This window comes from Nelusetta ayraudi, unplaced genomic scaffold, assembly GCF_046127955.1.
Source record: "Nelusetta ayraudi isolate G7.1 ecotype Tasmania unplaced genomic scaffold, CSIRO-AGI_Nayr_v1 ptg000015l, whole genome shotgun sequence".
Taxonomy (NCBI): domain Eukaryota; kingdom Metazoa; phylum Chordata; class Actinopteri; order Tetraodontiformes; family Monacanthidae; genus Nelusetta; species Nelusetta ayraudi.
The window spans coordinates 2,555,414-2,574,984 of NW_027466065.1; the positions used below are offsets into that span (position 1 = coordinate 2,555,414).

General features: G+C 48.9%; 1 protein-coding gene across 2 annotated transcripts in view; it reads right to left on the reverse strand.

Annotated features, from left to right (window-relative positions):
- sntg2 (syntrophin, gamma 2) overlaps positions 1–19,571 on the reverse strand; it is a 64,251-nt gene that overhangs the window by 36,475 nt on the left and 8,205 nt on the right. The window lies entirely within an intron of this gene.

A 19,571-nucleotide genomic window follows, 5' to 3' on the forward strand; every position in this document is an offset into this window, starting at 1 on the left:
AAATGAACGTGAGGATTGCCAACGTGTTTAGTATCCTGTATGGTCTCGCCATATGCCAAGATATCTGCTTACCATACTGCGCATACATTTTTACCATATTCATCTATACGATACATTTTTGCGGTAAGCGTAGCTCTACTGGACACCTTCCAGTGCGGCTTCCAGACCTGGAAAAACTTCCAGAAAACATCAACTTTTAACCTGCTGGGATGCAAGGACACGCACACACACACACACACACACACACACACACACACACACACACACACACACACACACAGCAAGCATTTCTCCCACACTGTGATTGGTCGGCGCTCGAGGCGGCGCCTTACTTTATCCCCCCCCCCCCCCCCCCCGCATCACCCCCCCTCCCCTCCCGGGGATTTCCATTAAAATCAAAAGTGCAGGAGTCAATAAGAGTGACGGATGATCTGACACATAAACAAATGAAGTGACGGCGGCCGATGCTTGATGGAAAAGCAACCGCGGTGGAGCTGAAGTGAACTGACTGTGAATGAGGTGCGGCCCTAACGTGGCGAGTGGGTGAGTGGGTGGGTGGGTTTGTGGGCCGCCAAAACACTCGGCACATACAGATCAGCCTCCGAAACAACAGCAGCAGTGGCCTCAGCGCTAACTCACCTTTTTTTATTTATTTATTTTTTTATATAGGTGTTTCAGGGTTTCATTAAAACTTCCCCAAAAGACTTTAACAGCGGCGGTGCCGGCTCCATTTCACTTCTTTCATTCTCGTCCCGTTTGACTCCCCAATTTCCCCTCTGATTAGAACCCCCAACCCCCCCCGCTGCACACTTGATTGCGAGCCGTGCGCGGTAGGTACGCCGCACGCACCTTCCCCCAGTTTCATCAACGTCTTCCTCACTTTCACTAAAGAGGAAAAAAATCGTATCACAACAATCCCTCGGGCACACGGCTAATTTTAAACGTACTTAACATGCCAACGTGCCCTGATCCGAGCTCCATAACTTCTGCCCAACATGCTAATTGGAACCTCAGCGACCGGATCGGGAAGTGTTAGCAGAAATGGAAGCTGAGACTGTGGGTTTTTGTTGTCCTTGAGTTCCTCTTGCTGGCGACGTCTCCTCTGCGGCAGAGCAGCACGGCGCTGACCTTTTCTGTGACGACGCTCTCTGGAGGGTTGGGAGTCGGGTACAAAAGGTGATAATGAGTGCGTGAGCTGGGGTCAACTAATTCTGTTTCACCAGGCTTTGGAATAAAGGCCACGCTTGCTTTTTTTTTTCTCACTGCAAAAATGGTGAATAAATCAGAGCTTTTGATTGTGGACTTAGTGGGATTTTTTTTTGTGTGTGTCCAGGGCCCCAGGGAGTATGCCAGGCTTCGCCCACAAGAAACAAGATAGTGTCAAGCTCTGCCTGCACTCCCCCACAGTCACTTTATATACTAAAACTCTCTTTGTAGATATGAAAACAAATCGGGAAATCGTGTCAACAAGGTCCTCCAGTCTTCTGGGGACAGCGTCGACCTCCCACATGAGAAGCAATAGAAGTTCCTTAACTTGCTCCATATGTGTGTTGCAAGCTTAGCACTCCCCCTAGAGGCCTGGATGAACTTCAGAAAGCCTCACTTTTTTTTTTTGTACATCATTTTAAATACGCAAATCTGTTTAAAAAGAAAAACTTAAAAAAAAAAAAAACACTTTCTGCATATAGAGGAACATTTGCAATGTAAAGTCCTTATTTAGTCAGCAGAACGGAAGGTCCTCCAAGCCTCTAGGGGGAGTGTGTCTCCTACCCGAGAGAAACGCGCATCAGAAGTGTGAGGTACTGGCTGGTCCCTCACCTGCTCCATATGTGTGATGGAAGCTCACTGCTCCCCCTAGAGGCCTGGAGAAACTTCAGACGCACGCTTTGAAAATGGAAACGTGCGGCATGTGCTGAAACAAAAGAAAACGCAAAAACGAAAACGCATATCAAGTCAACGCAGCGATCCGTCGGGACTCCAGGGGGAGTGCTGTGCTCCCACCCGTGAGACAAGAAGAACGTGAGAAGCAGAACGTTCCGGTTGGTGGTTCTCTCATCTGTTCTGGGTTTAAGCCCACAGCTCCCCCTAGAGGCCTGGAGATGCTGCTTGTTATACTGCTCCCCCCCCCCCCACTTTCGTCGTTTGCGTTCGCTCACACAGCCAACACGACTGAGATGGGTTCCTGCTTGCTGTTTCTTTATCCACACAATCAAGTTTTTCTCTCGCTCTCTCCAAAACCAATTTGACACACGATATTTCACAGAGCTTTTAGCCGACTGCACAAGGAGGGAATAAAGAGTCGCGCCGCTGTTTAGCGACCCTCCTGACGCTTTTGGAGATCCAATGATCGAATCTTTAAGATCAAATCTAAAACACAGTCCGTCTTCGCAGCCGAGACATATATGAAAGATAAGCAATGTTTCTGTGTGTGGAAAAAGCAAAGTGCTGCCCCCTGCAGCTGGGAGGGCGACACTATATTCTGCCTCGTGCGCGACCTCCTCGGCAGGGGTCCGCGGAGTGAAATTCCAGAGAGCTTCTTTTCAGCCTCATTCCGAGAGCGTGGATTAAAAACAACAGGGGTGGGGGTGGGGCGGGGAGGGGGTGGGGGGGTGGAGGGGTGGAGGGACTTCGTGGCTCGGCGCAATCTCTGCCGCCGTGTTCTCCCTAAACGACCTGTCAGAAAGCTTTAACGCCGCAGACAAACGCACCCCTTTTTTTGCATTCACATCACGCCGCTGGCAGGGGAGAGAGAGCGCGCACACACACACACACACACGCACACACACACACACACACACACACACACACATTTTTCTTCACGAAACGCCGACGTACACACGCAACAGTTTTCCGTGCGGTGACGCGGAGGCGAACGAACAATCCTGCACAAAAGCTCTTTGTTGAGTGCTTCTTGTATTTGTGAAGATTGAAGTGTGCAGAAAGCGTCGTCAATGATTCTTTGGTCAAAGTTGTTGTCTAAAGCTGCCGTTTGGTTGAATCACATCACAGTTCTGTCTTTTTTATTTTTATTTGGGGGAAAATGGTTTGAAGGGCGCGTCTTATTTTTTGGGGATATTTTTACTGTTGACTGATGACTTGTTGGCGACACGGCGGCGCAGTGGTTAGCGCTGCCGCCTCACAGCAAGAAGGTTGTGGGTTCGATTCCGGGCCTGGGAGCTTTCTGTGTGGAGTTTGCATGTTCTCCCTGTGTCTGCGTGGGTTCTCTCCGGGTTCTCCGGCTTCCTCCCACACTCCAAAAACATGCATGTGAGGTCAATTGAACATTCTAAATTGTCCGTAGGTGTGCACGTGAGTGTGAATGGTTGTCTGTGTCTATGTGGCCCTGCGATGAACTGGCCACTTGTCCAGGGTGTCACCCTGCCTTCGCCCTAAGACAGCTGGGATAGGCTCCAGCAGACCCCCGTGACCCTGAGCTCGGGAATAAGCGGGTATGGAAGATGAATGAATGAATGATGACTTGCTCGCCCCTAAGAGGTATGGAGCAGTATGAGAGAGAGACAACAGCATCTTTTTATCGACTTTGCCAAAAATATCAGCCTTGTCGCGGCTGTTGTTGTTGTTGTTGTCGTCGTCCGCCTTTAAATCTCAGTGCATTTGAATTCTGTGATTTTGAGAAATAAATAAAATGTTTCCGATTTGAACGAAAAAGCATCAGAAAAACATCAGACTGCCGTGATATTACACCAACTTTTTTTATTGATTCAAACCAGAATCAATAAAAATGTTTTTTGGGTTGTTTTTTTTGTCTGTCTGCTGCGCAGTTGAGGACTTTTGGGAGACAAAAAGTTTTGCTTTGAGGTCGAAATGATCACAGCGCAGCGTCAATTTCGGCAAACAAACAGGAGACTCTGCCGGCCATCGGGACGCCTCCTGGTTTCTGCCGAGCTGCCGGGAGAGAACCCGTGGCTAATACCGGCGGAAAATCAAAGGCTGAGACAGTTGCCCGCGTAGGCAGCCCCGGTGCGGGGCGCCACACGGTGGACATGTATAGTTAATTCATTCTGTCGGTGGGGAGGATTCTTTCAACGCGGCGGGCGCACGAGCTCAAGCAGAGATCGGCGGGCGCACGTCTCGCTAACGCGGCTACACGACGTTGGTTTCAGCGGAAAGTTTCACCTTCATTATACGCATGAAAGAAACGTTCCTATCAAACTCCAGATGCGGGTGGGGAAATGTAATTTGTTGGTGTGGGAAGCGGGTGCAAAAAAACAACAAAAAAAAACAGGAAATGAAGAGCAAGATATGTCACATTAGCATAAAAATTGTTTCTTAGAGACGCAGATTGAGGACTGCCGGCCGGGACAAACTGATAGGAAATAAATATAGAAAATAAAGACTGCAGTATTTTTATCCTCTCACAGGTGCACAGTGCAGCCGAAACTACAGGAACCTCCAAAAACAAAATACATAAATTCATGAATTAAAGCTTTAGCCCTGCGCCGACTTTGGCTTCTTCTTGCGCTAAGAAAATGCCGCCGCCTCGGCTTCCTGCAGGGGGCAGCGGTGCCCAGTTAACTAAGCCGAGCACTGCAGAGGTCATCAAAAAATAACACGCAGCCGGCGGGGACGGCCACATGTCCCACAGTCTTGCACTGGGTTGCAACAGTGTTGCTCGTTCTAACAGCAGATTGTGGCAACAAAGACAGTTGTATGACTAACGAACCCTCAGTCGGGCGGGTGGGAGGCGAGTCCGGGCCCCCCCCCCGTGATCCGCCCCCCCCGTCACCGCCACCCCCGCCTGCAGCGCGTTTGAACAGATCTGGTAGGACCTCGATTGTCACACGTCTCCTCCTTCAGGGGGGATTCAAGGATTCTGCGCTAGCGACGCAAAAGTAGAAATGAAACATACTGATAATCGGTGGCAGGTGCCTTCATGCAAACACTAAAGAGCATTGGAGTCACGGCACTGCATGTGCAGCGTTGTTGCTGCAGCAAAGAAATATGGCTGAGCAACGCCTGCCTCGTTATAGCTTTATTGTTCGCCGTCAGTACAGGCGGTGCTATGAGCCACGGTTGATAACTGCTGAAGCCGGCTGGTAATGAAGTGAAAACAGTGTTGGCTTCAGGGGCCATTTTTCTGTTTTCTTCTCTTTGCGTGAACACCATCCAGGTCCCATGAAAGATGTGCCGAAGCCGCCGCCATGCTAGTCCCTTTAGCGGCAGAGGTAGCCCGGCCGTCGGGTTTCTTCCTGTGTGGCTCGTCACTTCCTGCCCTCGGACCCAGACGAATAGAAATGGAGCTGAGTATTTTGAGGAAAGTCACACTCTCAGAAAAGAGTGTGGGGGGGGGAGGGGGGGGGGGGAGGCAACGTTCTATTATCCACTTTCTTTTAACCAAGATAAAAATAAAAAAAAAAAAGCTTTTCAACATGACAGATATGGTAAAGAGGAATTGGCGGCAGGCTTTCCATCTGTACCATCCCTGATACAGACTTCACACACACTTTTGCGACGACCCCATTTCCATTGTCGCCTCCCCGGACGTGAAAGTGACAATGAGTGGATGACAATCGAGGAGCAGGAAGGAAGACGAGGCGCTTGAATGAACATTAAAAGCTTTAAAAGACACTTAGAAAGCTTCCAGAAGCGATGTGTGTGTGTTTGGGGGGGGGGGGGGGGGGTGAGGGATTTCAGCCTCAGCGATTCCTCTTCAGGGAAATCTCACATGTCACTCCGAGGCTGCGTGGCTAATAAGAAGCGCTGTTGGAGCGACGCCGGTGGAGGATCTGCAGACCAGGAGAACCCTCGCAGGTGATCAACCGCACCTGAAAGGAAGACGTAATCTGGGGGACAAACCCACAATCCACCACCACGACCCCGGCGGGAGGATGGGAGTGTTTGTGGTGGGAGAGGCGGCGGCGGCGGCACAGCTTAGGTCCAGCAGGGCGGCCGGTCGGCCGGCCGGCCGGCTGTGTGCTGGGAGATTAATTAGGTGCGCGTGGGACTCACTGTCCTTAATTGGCAGCAGACGCTCTGCCTTCACTTTCTCTTTTTTGAAGACTTAAGTGGGACTCACAGGAATTCACCGCCGATGCAAACTGGATAACAAACAGTCAGTCACTCAAACCCATTTCTGTTCTTTCTGCTTTTCTTTTTTTTTCTTTGCCCACACGGTGGCATTTTTATCGAGCGAGTTTCAGCACGGCACTCAACCAGCCAAGGCCGCGTTCCTCTTTCGGAATTCAGGTGGATGTTTTTACATTTTGTTTACCCTCTCGCTGGAGGAAAGATAACAATTAAGTTCACCTGGCTCGGCCCCGCCGGTTCGCCTCCGTCCGCAAGCAAAACACCCTGCCGACTCCATTAAGGTTTGGCCCTCGGCACAGAGCCTGGCAGGAATCGTTCCGGGGGCCAGAGAACATTTCAGAAAAGTCATTAACTTTTCAGGAAGCTGCATTGTTTACATCAAAACGCAGAGGCTTCTTCCTCTCTTTTTTTTTTTCCTTTAATAAAAAAAATAAATAAAAAAAAGAAGCCTCGGTTGTTGTGTGCCTTTCAAATTAAATGTCTATTAATTAGCTTCATGGGCGTCGTCTTCATTATGGAACTTCACTCCCTGCAGGAAGATACAGACATTCATAAAGATCTGGGGAGAAAGCAGAGGTGCCAGGAGACCAAAACAAACCAGCTGCCTGCAGGTCCGCAGCAGCACCGGTGCTCTGCTCAGCAAAATCAGGACACAACAGGTGCAACGGCACCATCAGTGTTTCATGAACACGAGATGAGGTGAGTGCGAACTATTGCAGCCCGAGGATGGCGCTCTTGATATCCCAGGAAATTACGGATTTAGGCTTGCGTTTTAGCAGGCTACGCTACCATTAGCGCCAAGCTCGGTAGAGGGGAGGTGGAGATTGACGCGTATCGACGAGAGGATCGACTGGCCAGCCGACAAAAACAAGGAGCAGGAAGAGAAGGAGCACCCACAGGGGGCGCTGCAACATCAAGTTCTGTACGGAGCAACATTCTGCTTCTCCTGAGGGCGAATAATCTCACGCTGCCTGATCAAAGAGAGATGGGGAAAAATAAACACAAATACAAACTGCCTCTCTGCTCGGACAACCGCCGCAAAAAAGGAAAGGAAAAAAAAGTACAACACAACACAATTAGGAGCGTGACTCCTCTCGGGCTGCAGAGGCTGGAGGTCCAGTGGGAGGCAGCAGCAGCAGGATTAGGGAGGCAGCCCAGTGTAACACCACCAACTAAGCTTCTTGGAGCTGCACCAGAAACAAACAAACGACCAAACGAACAGGAAAAAAAAAAATGACCGCTTTGAGATTTCTACAGTATTTCTCAACTTCAGGCAAAGGAGGCAAAAAGAGAGAGAGAGAGAGAAAAAAAAGTGGCATGGTGGCAAGCAGCATTTCGAAGGGGGACTGTAAATGGCCACCAATGGCCAATGACCACCTTTCACAGCTGCCGGAGCTCAAGACTGCAGATTTTTTTTTTTTTTTTTTTCAAAAATCAATTTCCCGTCAAAAGTCTCTGTCTGACTTAACACCGATTCTATTCACAGTCCAGGAAGCTGCCAGCTGCTCAGCCACCAGGAAGAAAAAGCTTCAGCGGAGCAGAACCGGGGCCGGTCGGGGTGGGGCGGGCGGGTCACCGAGTGTCGCAGACCTCGACCGTCTTCAGCCGCAAGGCAGCAACGCAAAACACACTGGCCACGGCGGCACAGCGTTGATTAAAGAGCCGCTGCAAAGTGAGAGGGAATATTTTTGCGTCTCACTGCAGGAAACTCACTCCGGCACCACTTCCTGTTGCAGGGACCGGGTGGTTGAAGCCTCTTCAGAATCTGATTTAACAAAAGGAGATTTACTGCTGTGACATTTTCTGACTTTGTCTGCAAAAATCTCAATAGCCAAACGCTTTTCCCCCCAAAGCCGACGGCCGCCGCCGCCGCCGCCATCCAACAGCCGAGAGTGCCGAGGCCACTGGAGCGGCTGAGCTGCAGCTGTAATGGTCTCCCCACGTCACCGTCGAGCTGTGGGAGTATTTTAAACAGGCGAAGACTCTGCAAATACCAAGTGGATTATAGCAGCGGTGCGGCTGCTCTGTGTGAGGGCTGTTTGTTCAAGATGACAGGAAGAGGGGGGGGGCGGGACACAATTTGTTTAAGTGTCCTCCTCCTCTTCTTCTTCTCCTTCTTCTTCCTCTTCTTCCTTCTCCCTCCTCATCCTCCTTCTTCAGATAGGGGGAAACTGCAGCTTGATGTATGCTAATTTGCCACAACGCCCCCATTTCATGTTTCAGTCACCTTGATGGCGCCTGACGCGGCGTCACTTCTGGACTTGGGCTCGGCGCAGCGGAAACTTTTGCAGAAGGCGGGTGACCTTGAAAAGTTTGGCAGCCGTCAGGTGACGCAGACAGACAGAGAGACACAGATGTGACGCACCGACGGAGCCGCCAGCCAGAACGATTTGGCTCTCTCTCTCTCTCTCTCTCTCTTCCTCTCTCTCTCTCTCTCTCTCTCTCTCTCTCTCTGTCACACACACACACACGCACCTAACACACACTTATCCACTGCAGATCAATCACTGTCACCGTCTGCAGCCAGTCGACGAAACCTGCCAAAATTTCAACTTTGCCCGCAACTGGCGGGGCCGACAGAGGCAGAGAAAACATCGGCGTCAGGCAAAGTTCCGAGAGAAAAATGTGAGCCTATGAGGTGATTGAGAGCCAATAGATGAGGCTGCGCGGAACCCGGTGGTCACACGGGGGGCGGGGGGGCGCTGCGGGGCAACAGGAAGTAGCAGAGAGGCAAAGTGTGGAGAGAAGTCGCCATTATCTATTCCTATCAATGAATTATTCCTATATTGGCCAGCAGGAACGCTGCTATCACGTCATCTGCATCACAGTTTGATCGTGGAAGCTCTTTGCACTCAATTATCTCTGATTCCAAAGAGACGGGAAACAAAAACACCTCGGGCCAGCGTACAAACTTTTTTTGGCCAATTACAGAAAGTTGCTTTTTCTTTAAATTGCCTTTTTATGAAGATTTTCTCATGGAATGTTCTTCAAAATGCGCATTTAAAGGCCTCGTGGAAAGTCACGCGTGCGCACACACGACGCCGCCGCTAATTATCATATTTATTACATCATAAATATTCATGTTTAATATTTATGATTTCAAATTAAAGTGGCCAGCACCGTCTTGATGGGGAGGGTGGTGTAATCACTGCACACACACACACACACACACACACACACACACACACACACACACACACACACACACACACACACACAGCCAGGAGAAAGAAACTTCAGCAGGATCTCGTCTCCAGTCATTGCCCCTGAACGCACCAACAAACACCCAAACAAGTTTCAATGGTTGGGTCACACACACACACACACACACACACACACACACACACACACACACACACCTTAGAGAATCAATCAACAGCAGACACAACCAGATCACAGTCTGGAGGTCTCATCACAGCCAACTGATGAGGATGTTTTGACACGCGGCCAGTTAAGCCGGATAGTCTGTTTTTTATTTATTTTTTATTTTTTTACTTTTTTTATGCTGGATGAATGAGATTTGGAACAAAAGACTTGGAACTTTATGATTTTAAGCTCCGCTGAGATTCTTTTTTCATCTGATCCTCAAATCTGAAATGTCAGTTTAGGAGGAAGGCGGGGGGATAAAGCAGCGGAGGCGGGGGTGGGGGAGGGGGGGGGGGGGCATTCTGTCTTCTCGCTCTGTTTTTGTGGAGGTTAATTAAAGCTGCCCCGAGGTTGTGCCAGCTGTCATCGTCCACAAGCGTCTGAGAATTTTTTCCTTTGACAGGAGTTTATTGTTTTTAATTAAAAAAAGGAAAATCTCTCAACTACAAGAAGCAACCGGCTCGGAAGAAAAGAAAAGAAATGCAAAAGATCTCTGGTATCTTGCCACGGTTGGTATGCAGAGGAGTGAAGCTCCCGCTTGAAAAGTGCAAAGACGTGAAGTTTACAGGCTGAGCGTTTGCACTTTTCTCGCCTGTATTCTGCACACACAGACATTTTTTTTTTTTCTTTTTCGCAAGTCATGCCGTCAAGACACACACAGGCAGAGCTGCAACACATGCAAATGAGCCAATGAATATTCTGAAGAGATTAAAAGAAGCCTATATGGTCAAAAAGAAATCCATCCATCCGCACTGGAAAGAGCCCAGCACTCTAAATTTGCCCTGTGTTTACAGCCTTCTGGCTAAAACGGACTCCTTGAAATTAGAACATTTCTGCAGAAGGATGGAGAGAGGATTTTCGCGGGGGGCACTTCCGGCACCGTGGGCGCGAGTTTAATCGTCAGGATCACAGGGGGCGATCGGAAGGCGCTGAGGGAGGTCAGTCCTCGGACTCTCGCCCCGGTGTCGCCGCGATGGAAAAAAAGAATCTCTCATATCTCAAAAATTGCTTTTCCCCGCTTCCTGCCGTCAGATAATCCCAACAGAGTTGGATTTTGCCCGAGGAGTGTTTCCGCACGAGACGCGGAAAGATTCATAATCCATTGAAAACAAGACAAAAACAAGAAAAAGACAATAATTAGCGAGTCAGAAATAATCGAATATTCATTCATGTGGCTGTTGCCTTTTTTTTTTTTGTCACATAAACGGATGATAAAATGCGATAAACATCACACGCTGTTCAGATCACTTATCTCTCGTCTCACAATCCAATTAGCTGAATAAATGAAGATAGGTGCATTTTTTTATGTTTTTTTTTTTCATAGAATTATCTTCTTTTTTTCCTTACTTCTTCTTCCATGAGTGAAGGACTGATGTCGGACCTTTGAAACCAGAAGGACGGAGAGACTTGGGCTGAGAAAATAAAAGATGACACATTTTTTTTTCTCCCCTCATCCGTCAGACAAACAAGACTCGTCGTGAACGGCCAATCCTGCGTCCACACTTTTTTTTTTCTTTTTTTTTTTGGACGCCTCCTACACGCGCAGCTGACAAGCTGCTGCAGGTGAAAAATAGAAGATTTAAAATAAAAATAAAAAAACAGGTTGGACGTTAAAGTTGTTAGGGAGGAAATAAAACAGGAATGTGGATGAAGACAGAAGGACAGACAAGGGTGAAAAACAGATCTGAGGGAAAAGCTTGATGATGAAGAAGGGTTGTTTTGTTTTTTTATCTGTTGCCAACTTGGAGACTCTCAGTCATTGAGACGTTCCAAAAAACAAAAAAACAAGAACGAATGTTGCAAAAGTTTGGATGGACTGAAGTCCTGCAGAGCAGCTTAAAAAGGATGAAAAAAAATCACAAAGACTTTGTGTCGAATGCTGTCAAAATTAGAGTTTCTTCTGCCACAGAAGAGAAGCAGCAACAACAACAACAACAACAACAACAGCAACAAAAAGGGAATGAAAAAAATGACCTCGGGCAAAAAACACATTCTAGAATCTCATGAGGAAAATTGAATCATCAGCCTCAGATAATAAACTTCAACGAGAAAAAACTATTTTTAAATCAAGTGATTTCCCCGCAAGTAGTTTATCTGTTAGCCTCGGACATCGGGAGAGCAGATAAGATGTCTTCTTTAAGTTGATGATGTAAATGCCCTCACCTTTCCTCTTGTACACTGGTACTGATCCATCTGGAAGTCCAAGTTGGTGCCTCCCAAATGGGAAGTTCAGGACATCCTCCTCCTTCATTTGAAGGACATCTAGACCTCGGGACATCGTGAGCACTTTCCCTGCGCTGCGAGTGAGTCGGGAGAGTACGACATGACGCCGTATGGAAGTCTGGCCACGCGGTGGAAAGACTTCCTCAATAAGATCTTTCCAGGCATGTAGAAGCGGCACAGTTAGCCCTCTGTTTACTGCCTCCCGACGGGACTGAGACCCCGTTCTACCTTTTTACAAGTTGGCTGGGGGTGCGGCCACTGACCTGGAAGAGGAGGGTTGGTTCACAGAAGTGAATGATGGACTTTGTTAATTCCGCTTTGCTGTTTCTCCTGAAGGCCAGAGTTTGGCTGCCAATCAGCGGCTGTGTGGACACAGTGAATATCTCGCTTACTCGAGAATTCAACAGAGCCGTATAAGGCAACCTCGCACCGTCTGTTTGCCAAGCTAAGCTAAACTAAGCTAAGCAAAGCTAGGCCGAGCTAATCAGCGACTAGCCTAATATTTGCAGATCACCGACACATTTCCCTGCAACACAAACACCAACGGCCAGAAAACAAACATCAGAGGCCGGAGGATCCGACGACGGACATTCGTGAAATCACATGACCGGCCGAGCTGCAAGCCTCACACACGCCCCCCGCATGCGGATTAGCAATGTAAATGCAGGATTTGCGCAGAAGTCTGAGCACTCGGTGCCAAACACGGTTGTTTGAGTGGTAAATCCTGCTTTTTATTTCTTTCCCTTTTCTGTTTACTCGGAGGAATTCTTCCCAAGCGCAACAACACCGGGAGCCCTCTTTGCCGTGATCTTCCACCACCCCCCCCACGCCGTGCGGCTCTCGGGTCGCCCTCCCCGCTGCGGCGGCCGTGTTTGAACAGGCTCCCGCCTTCAACCGGTGTGAGATTATCGTGCAAATGGAGGAGGAAGCGGCTCGCACATTTTCATCTGCCTCGTCCTCAGTGTCGGAACGAGGCGGACGGACATTTTTCTCTCCTTTTTAAACACGGAAAAAAGACGCAACACAGACAAAAAAAAACACACACACAAATGACTCGCGTCGGCATCTGAGAGCCACACGGGGCCCTGAGGGACGGACAAACGGAGGTGAATGCTGGTTTTTGAGGAGCTGAAAATCTTTCATTCTCATTTCCAGGACGCCCGTCAGATGAGAAAACAACAACCACGCACCCTTTGATGCCTTTCTTTTTTCCTTTTTTTTTTTTCCTTTTTCTCTCTTTCAAATGAAAATTGCGGCCATCTGACGCCGGGAGAGGAGGGACAAGGTGGACTTCTTCAACAGCGAGAACAACTAGGCCATTAAAATGCATAAGTTTCCCGCCTAGAATCTAAATAAAAATGCTAATGAAACGCTGTGGGTATTAATGATGCACACACATGCACTTTTTGCTTTTTTTTTTTTTTTTCCATTTTCCTGGGAAGACGAGCGGCAGGTTTCCCCACACTGACGGCGCCGCCGCTTGTTTTATGATGCGTCAGGACGCCGATGCCGCGAATCCTCCTGACGTTCTAAAGGCGTTGAAACGGCGGCTAATTAAGGCTTTAATTAGCCGCCGCTGCTTCTGTTGCCCAGCTGGATAATGGGACGCGGCCGTGTGCGCGGCGCCGTTATTGCACAGGGACTAATTATGAGCTTTAAAACGGCACATGGATATGAGGCTGCAGTTGCCCTTTGGCTCGATTCTCAGGGCTTCGCTCACCGCCGGGAGATTAAAGTGGAGCCGCGATGTGACGGTGATATTTAACGACGGCCGCTGAGAATCACCGAGCGTTCTTTCGCTTTAACGCGGCGTTTTGGATGCGGCATCTGCCTCTCCAGCAGCCGTTTCAAAGCGAGCGACGGCCGCTTTTCCTCAGCAGCTGAGAGGTGCTTCACCGCTCGACTTCAGTCTCTTTTTTCGATTTCATCTCGTCGCACCTTTTTTTCCAATGGAAATAAAAAAAGAATAAAACAAACTGACGGAAACACAAGGCTGTTTTTCAAGCGTCGACGACGTTATTCTGAAGGGGGAAAAAAATTAATCAATCCTCCACTCCACAACATCAAACTCCAAGATTCACCAGCGAACGTCCTGTTTTCACATGTGCAGTCATGACTCACATTCATACTGTATACGTGACTCTTCAAAACAACACCTGCAATCAAACTTGCTTAAAAGAAAAAGAAACAGTTTGATTCCATAAGTCGCTGTAGGGAAAAATGAGGCAATTTGGTTAAAGCATGATTGACTTCATGTAGTTAAAAAAAGAAAAAAAGAAAAACTGACTTTCACACTCGACTGGGGTATAATTATGCCGCCAGGGCTGCTGCCAGGAGAAGCCGTCAGACATGTGACCACAGGGGGGCTGCAAATCTCACATGACATGGATGGCACTGCCCCCTCTCCCCCACCACCACACACACACACACACACACACACACACACACACACACACACACACACACACACACACACACACACACAATCCTTTAATCCCAGAACTCAAATCAGATCTGACCTTGGTCCTATGTTGACTTGGATGACATCATCATCAACATCATCATCAAAATCGATGAATAATCAATCTTCATCGCTCATCAATAAACAATCACTCATCATTAATGGTTTTCATCATCAACATCATCATCATCATCCACTACCATCACCACCATCATCATCATCATCGTCGATAATCATCAATTATCACCATCATCATTAACATCATCATCCACTACCATCACCATCATCATCATCATAATCATCGATAATCATCAATCATCACCATCATCATCGTCATCATCATCATCGTCGATAATCATCAATTATCACCATCATCAATAACATCATCAACATCATCCATTACATCACCATCACCACCATCACCATCAACCTCACCATCACCATCATCATCATCATCATCCACTACCATCACCACCATCACCATCAACCTCACCATCAACCTCACCATCATCATCATCATCAACATCATAATCACAGATTTTCACTCCTTCTGCTTGCTCCACTTTTCATTCGTAATCAGCCCTTTGTGATGTCACAAAAAAGTCTACCACCTAACACCTAATTTAGTGACCACGCCCCCCGGCTGGCAGGAGACTCCGCCTTGTTTCTGTGCCCCTCTAAACACGTGGGAGGTCCAGCAAAGCGTCACTTTTAGCAGGTGGCTACAAACACGGGGCTAAAACATTGGAATCTGCATCGTCCCAGGGTCATTTTCAACGCTAGCACAGCTGGAGTCGACCAAAGTTCAGAAATAACCGCTCTGACAGTGCTGGCGATGTGGGGCTTGTGAATGAGTGCCTTGAATGAGGTTTTGAATTAAAAAAAAAAAAGAAAGAAAAAAGAAAAACAACTCATAGAAATTGAAATCAGACGGCTGCCAGACATTAAAAAATAAACGCGTGGGGGGGGGGGGGGGTGACCCATCGCCTCAGAGATGTCGTCTAATCACAGCAAAGCCGACTTTAACTCCAAAATAATGACGGCCGTCCGCCAAAAAATCTCTAGCGTGACAAGGAAGCGTGCATAATTAAAGCGTCTCTGTTCGCGACTGGAACGGCGCTGCGTGCTGCCTCTCCCAGGATCCGCACTGCTCCCGACTTTAATCAAACAGCCTGAGAGAGCACAGCAGGTGTCTGGGGGGGGGGGACATGGAAAAAGAACAAGAAGAAGAATAAGAAGAAGAAGAAGAATAAATCTGCGTGATGGAGTGACAGAGGGTAAAAAAAAAAAAATGGGAAAAAACTCAGCTTAGCGCATAATTTTAGCCATCACTCAGCGGTAAATGGAGAGCGAGACACGTGTGAAGAGTGAACAAACACGTCTGAGCTGCACACCACACTTGCTTCTCCAGGGATGACACCTTTTTTTTTTTCTTTTTTTTCTTTTTTTTTTCATGAAAGTGGCCGTCCATCCTGCGGCGGCGGCAGTGGCAGCATTAAAGGTGCGAAAAGTGTCCAGCAGCCAAATGCCAGGCGGAAAATTTCGGGGTCACCCTTCAGCACCATGACAATCTAACCTGAAGTAGACGAACGTCCCGCAGCCCAACTGCGGTGGTGGTGATTAGCAGCGCGGCCGCGCTCTTGGCTAATCGAAGCCGGAAGGCTTTGTGGAGAGGGGGGGGGGGTGGGGGGGGGGGTCGAGTGTGTGAAAAGCATCGGCTGGAAGCGGCACACAGTGGAATACAGTGGACACAGTGGAGTACAATTGACACAGTTGCAGAAGGTGCCTGGTGTGCAGTACTTGACGTGTTGAGCGGCTAAATTGCTAAACTGCGATGCTAAAAACAAACAGACAATGGGAGTCACGTGACAACATAGCAATCCGGGCCATGGTGTGACTTCAGGAGGACCAGTAAAAAAAAAAAAAAAAAAAAAATCTTCCCCCAAGTGGACAAACGTGGCGCTGCAGCTACAAAACTCCCTGCGGGCTAAAAAGCTAAAAAGCATTTTCTTCGATGCAGGCCACAGTTCAAGGAGAGTTCCTGTGTGCCGTGCACGGTCAACGTAGAGACGGCGGCGGTCACGTGTCTCGGCACCTCGAGGCGGAAGTGAAGGAAGTTGGATGAGAAGAAGTAGAAGAATCCCCCCTTTTTTTTTTCCTAATCTCTTCTCATCTTCATACATCAGTGATAAACAGCTGTAAGACGTCGTCCCGTGCAGGCGCAGACGGCTTAGATGTTGCCGAGGACGACTGACTCGACGACAGAAGTTTAAGGGAGGGGGGGAGGGATGAAGGGAGGGAGGGAGGGAGGGCAGAGAGAAAAGGGAGAGAATTATTTCTGGAGAGACTAGCGCAGCAGATTTTTCAAGTCGTGACAAATAAACTGGTGGAACTAAGACGGGGATGGAGCCTCTCGGAGCACAGGCAGCCTGTCCGTCACAGCGCTAATACGGCCTGACGCACTACACACACACACACGCGCACACGCGCACACACGCGCACACACACGCTTACTGTAGGCGCCGTCTCGCCTGCGCTCGGAATGGGACCTCAATCCAAATCGTTCTCTGGAAGCATCTGCGCGTCTCAGGGAAACAGGCTGCAACATTTGTTTTGGATTTTTTCAGATTTTTTTTTTTTTTTTTTCTTAAGAGGCCTTTCAAGGACAATTAGGATCGATGGCAAATTGGGTGAACGTGGGCGGAGCAGCAGGAAGATGAACCCACAGGATCTGTTTCGCGTACACGTACGTCCTGGAAGGAGCCTGAGAGCAAAATGAAAATCATTTCTCTTCTTCCTGCCGCTGGAGCAGCGCGATGACAGCTTCAGGCTTCCTGTCGCTGCGAGCGCCGCCGCTGCAGTCTCACGGCGCATCGCGGCGTTTCGCCCGGCGGTGGCGACCAACCAACCAATCAGAAGTACAAAGCGGGGGGTGGGTGTGTGGGGGGGGGGGCGTATTTTCGCTGATTTTGTCTCAGTTTCACAAGGAAATGTTGTCCGGCTCTGATTCGACCGACCGACCGACCGTGCTTGAGCCGCAGCTTCCTGTCATTGGTCAGGACTGAAGCCTGGCTGTGTGGCCCCACCCCTTTTCCCTTTGAAGGATGCCGATTGGCCCGGTCATAAAAGGACCAGCTGGTGAGATGGATCTAGCTGCCAAGAAGAAGAAGAAGAAGAAGAAGAAGAAGAAGAAGAAGAAACCCTTACGTGATCCGTGTTGTTGGGATCACTCCATAAAAGTAATCCAACTACTGATGACTGATTACTCCTTAAAAAGTAATCGAATTACTTCTTAAACTACTTTGTTTCATAAGTGATCAATTACTAATTACTTTAGTTTAAAAAAAAGATAAAGTAACGCTTGAGAATGTCTTGTTTCCGGCACATAGCGTACAACGAACCGCATTATTCTTCCATGTAGACGAGATGACCTCAAAATAATGTTTGTATTTCCAGCTATCAAACGCAACGGTCGTTTTTTTTTCCTTTGCCGCCACCATGCTAGTTTCGGCATCTCAATGACGTTGCGTCGTCGTCAATCTGCGACATCATTTTGCGGGACAACGAGACATTTTTAGCTTGCAAAATGTTTCAGAAAAGCAATGGAACGATAACTTGATAAAGTAACTATGATATAATTACCATTTTTGCCAGAGTAATCTCGTTACATTACTCTGTTACTAAAAAAAAAAAAAAAAAAGAAAAGTAATTGAATTACAGTAGTGGATTACTCAGTAATAGATTACTCGCCAACACCGTCCACGACCACCACAACTTTCTGCCTTTTAGCCAAACGTTTGCTTTTTTTTTTTTTCTTTCTTTCTTATTCAGACATCTGTCCGACCCTCCAGTGGCAGGCGGCCTGTTTTTAGTGCAGGTAAAAGCCCCCTTTTCGAAATAAAGCAAACTTTAATTACAGCGAAGCCACAATCAAAACGGCATAAAAGTGCACAGCAGGTGATACAAAGTGAGCACGGCGGCGAGAGACACATCGCGGCGGGAGCACTCAGCGTCCTGCATAATTTCCCGCATCAGTCAGTGGTAAACGCAGAGGGTGTGCGTGTGCGTGTGCGTGTGCGTGTGCGTGCGTGTGCGTGTGCGTGTGCGTGCGTGCGTGCGTGTCTGTGAAAAAGTGAAGCCGCTCGCAAAGGCCCGTCTTGCTCTGCACACTCCCTGTGCGGCGCAGCGTTAAAAGCGAGAGGTCGGCCCACACGGCGGCGCACCAGGAGGCCACGAGTGATGAGAAAGAAACAAGAGCGTCCCCGACGACTCGGACACGAAGCTCAGCTCCCAGACCCCCCCGCCCCCCCCCCTCCTCGTGTTTGGACGCAGGCGAGCGTTCAGAAGCTGACCTTCAGACACGTGTGAGAGGCCACACAGGCAGCCGGACAGGCAGGATTCAAGGGGTCTCCTGCAAAGTGGGAAGGCTGAGATGTGAAGCGACCCAGTGACTGAAGAATATCGTCACGACATCGACGGCAGTGACTCAACGGGCTGACTTCTCCTGGCGTTTCCACGCTCGGAAAACAGCTCGCGTAAGGAAAGCGAAGTGAATCCAGTTTGGCTGCACAATCCGTGTCTGTGTGAGTAAATGAGTAAATCCCTCCTGCTCCTCGGACGTGTTCTTGTTAGAAGCTCCAAGCATTGACGGGACTCAGGGCTCTTCAGCCTGACCGGTTTTTTACGCGTGTGTCTGCAACCCACAAGGGGCTGAGAGTCACGGATGTGTATATTTCTTTTAAAGATATAAATCAACTTAAAACTGAAGACATAATGAACACAGTTGGTCTATGGCTGAAAATCAGCCTGACTGGATGAGCAACTGCCCCCCCCCCCGCTGGCCAGCCAGCAGCCTCACTGCAGTTTCAACAGTTTACACCTTTGAACTGGACGTCTTAAAACACACACACACACACACACACACACACACACACACACACACTGCAGGACTTCTTGTGCCTGCAGTCTGCCACGGTTCGGCGCGTGCAGCGCGGACACACGTGAACCCAAAACAGAGTCGGTTTTTTTTTTGGTTTTGTTTTTCTGGTTTTTGCACCAAAACCAATCGGTCGCTTCCGCTCGGGAGCGACGACAATCCGCCTCCTATTTTCAAAGTTGTACACCTGCGGGTCGGCGGTCGCTCAGCGGAGCCGAGTACGCGCTGGGATTGGTTTTTATTTATTTATTTTGCTGATGGATGTGTTTGTCATCCCAACACGCACGTGCTGGCCATGCCGATCCTATGTACGCGGACGGGTGGAAGCGTCAAAGTGCGCCTTTTTGCCAAAAGCAAGTTTGGCGCAAGCTCAGCGAGGCAGCAGCAGCAGCAGCAGCGGCTGGCTGCCCCCCCCCCGCCCCCGTCCCCCCTCGCGCACAGCGCTGCTGCCGGGGAGGCATCGAGCGGCAGCGGAGCCGCCGAATCGAACCGCCTCCACCGGTGGGAAACAAAACAAACAAACAAATAAATAAACAA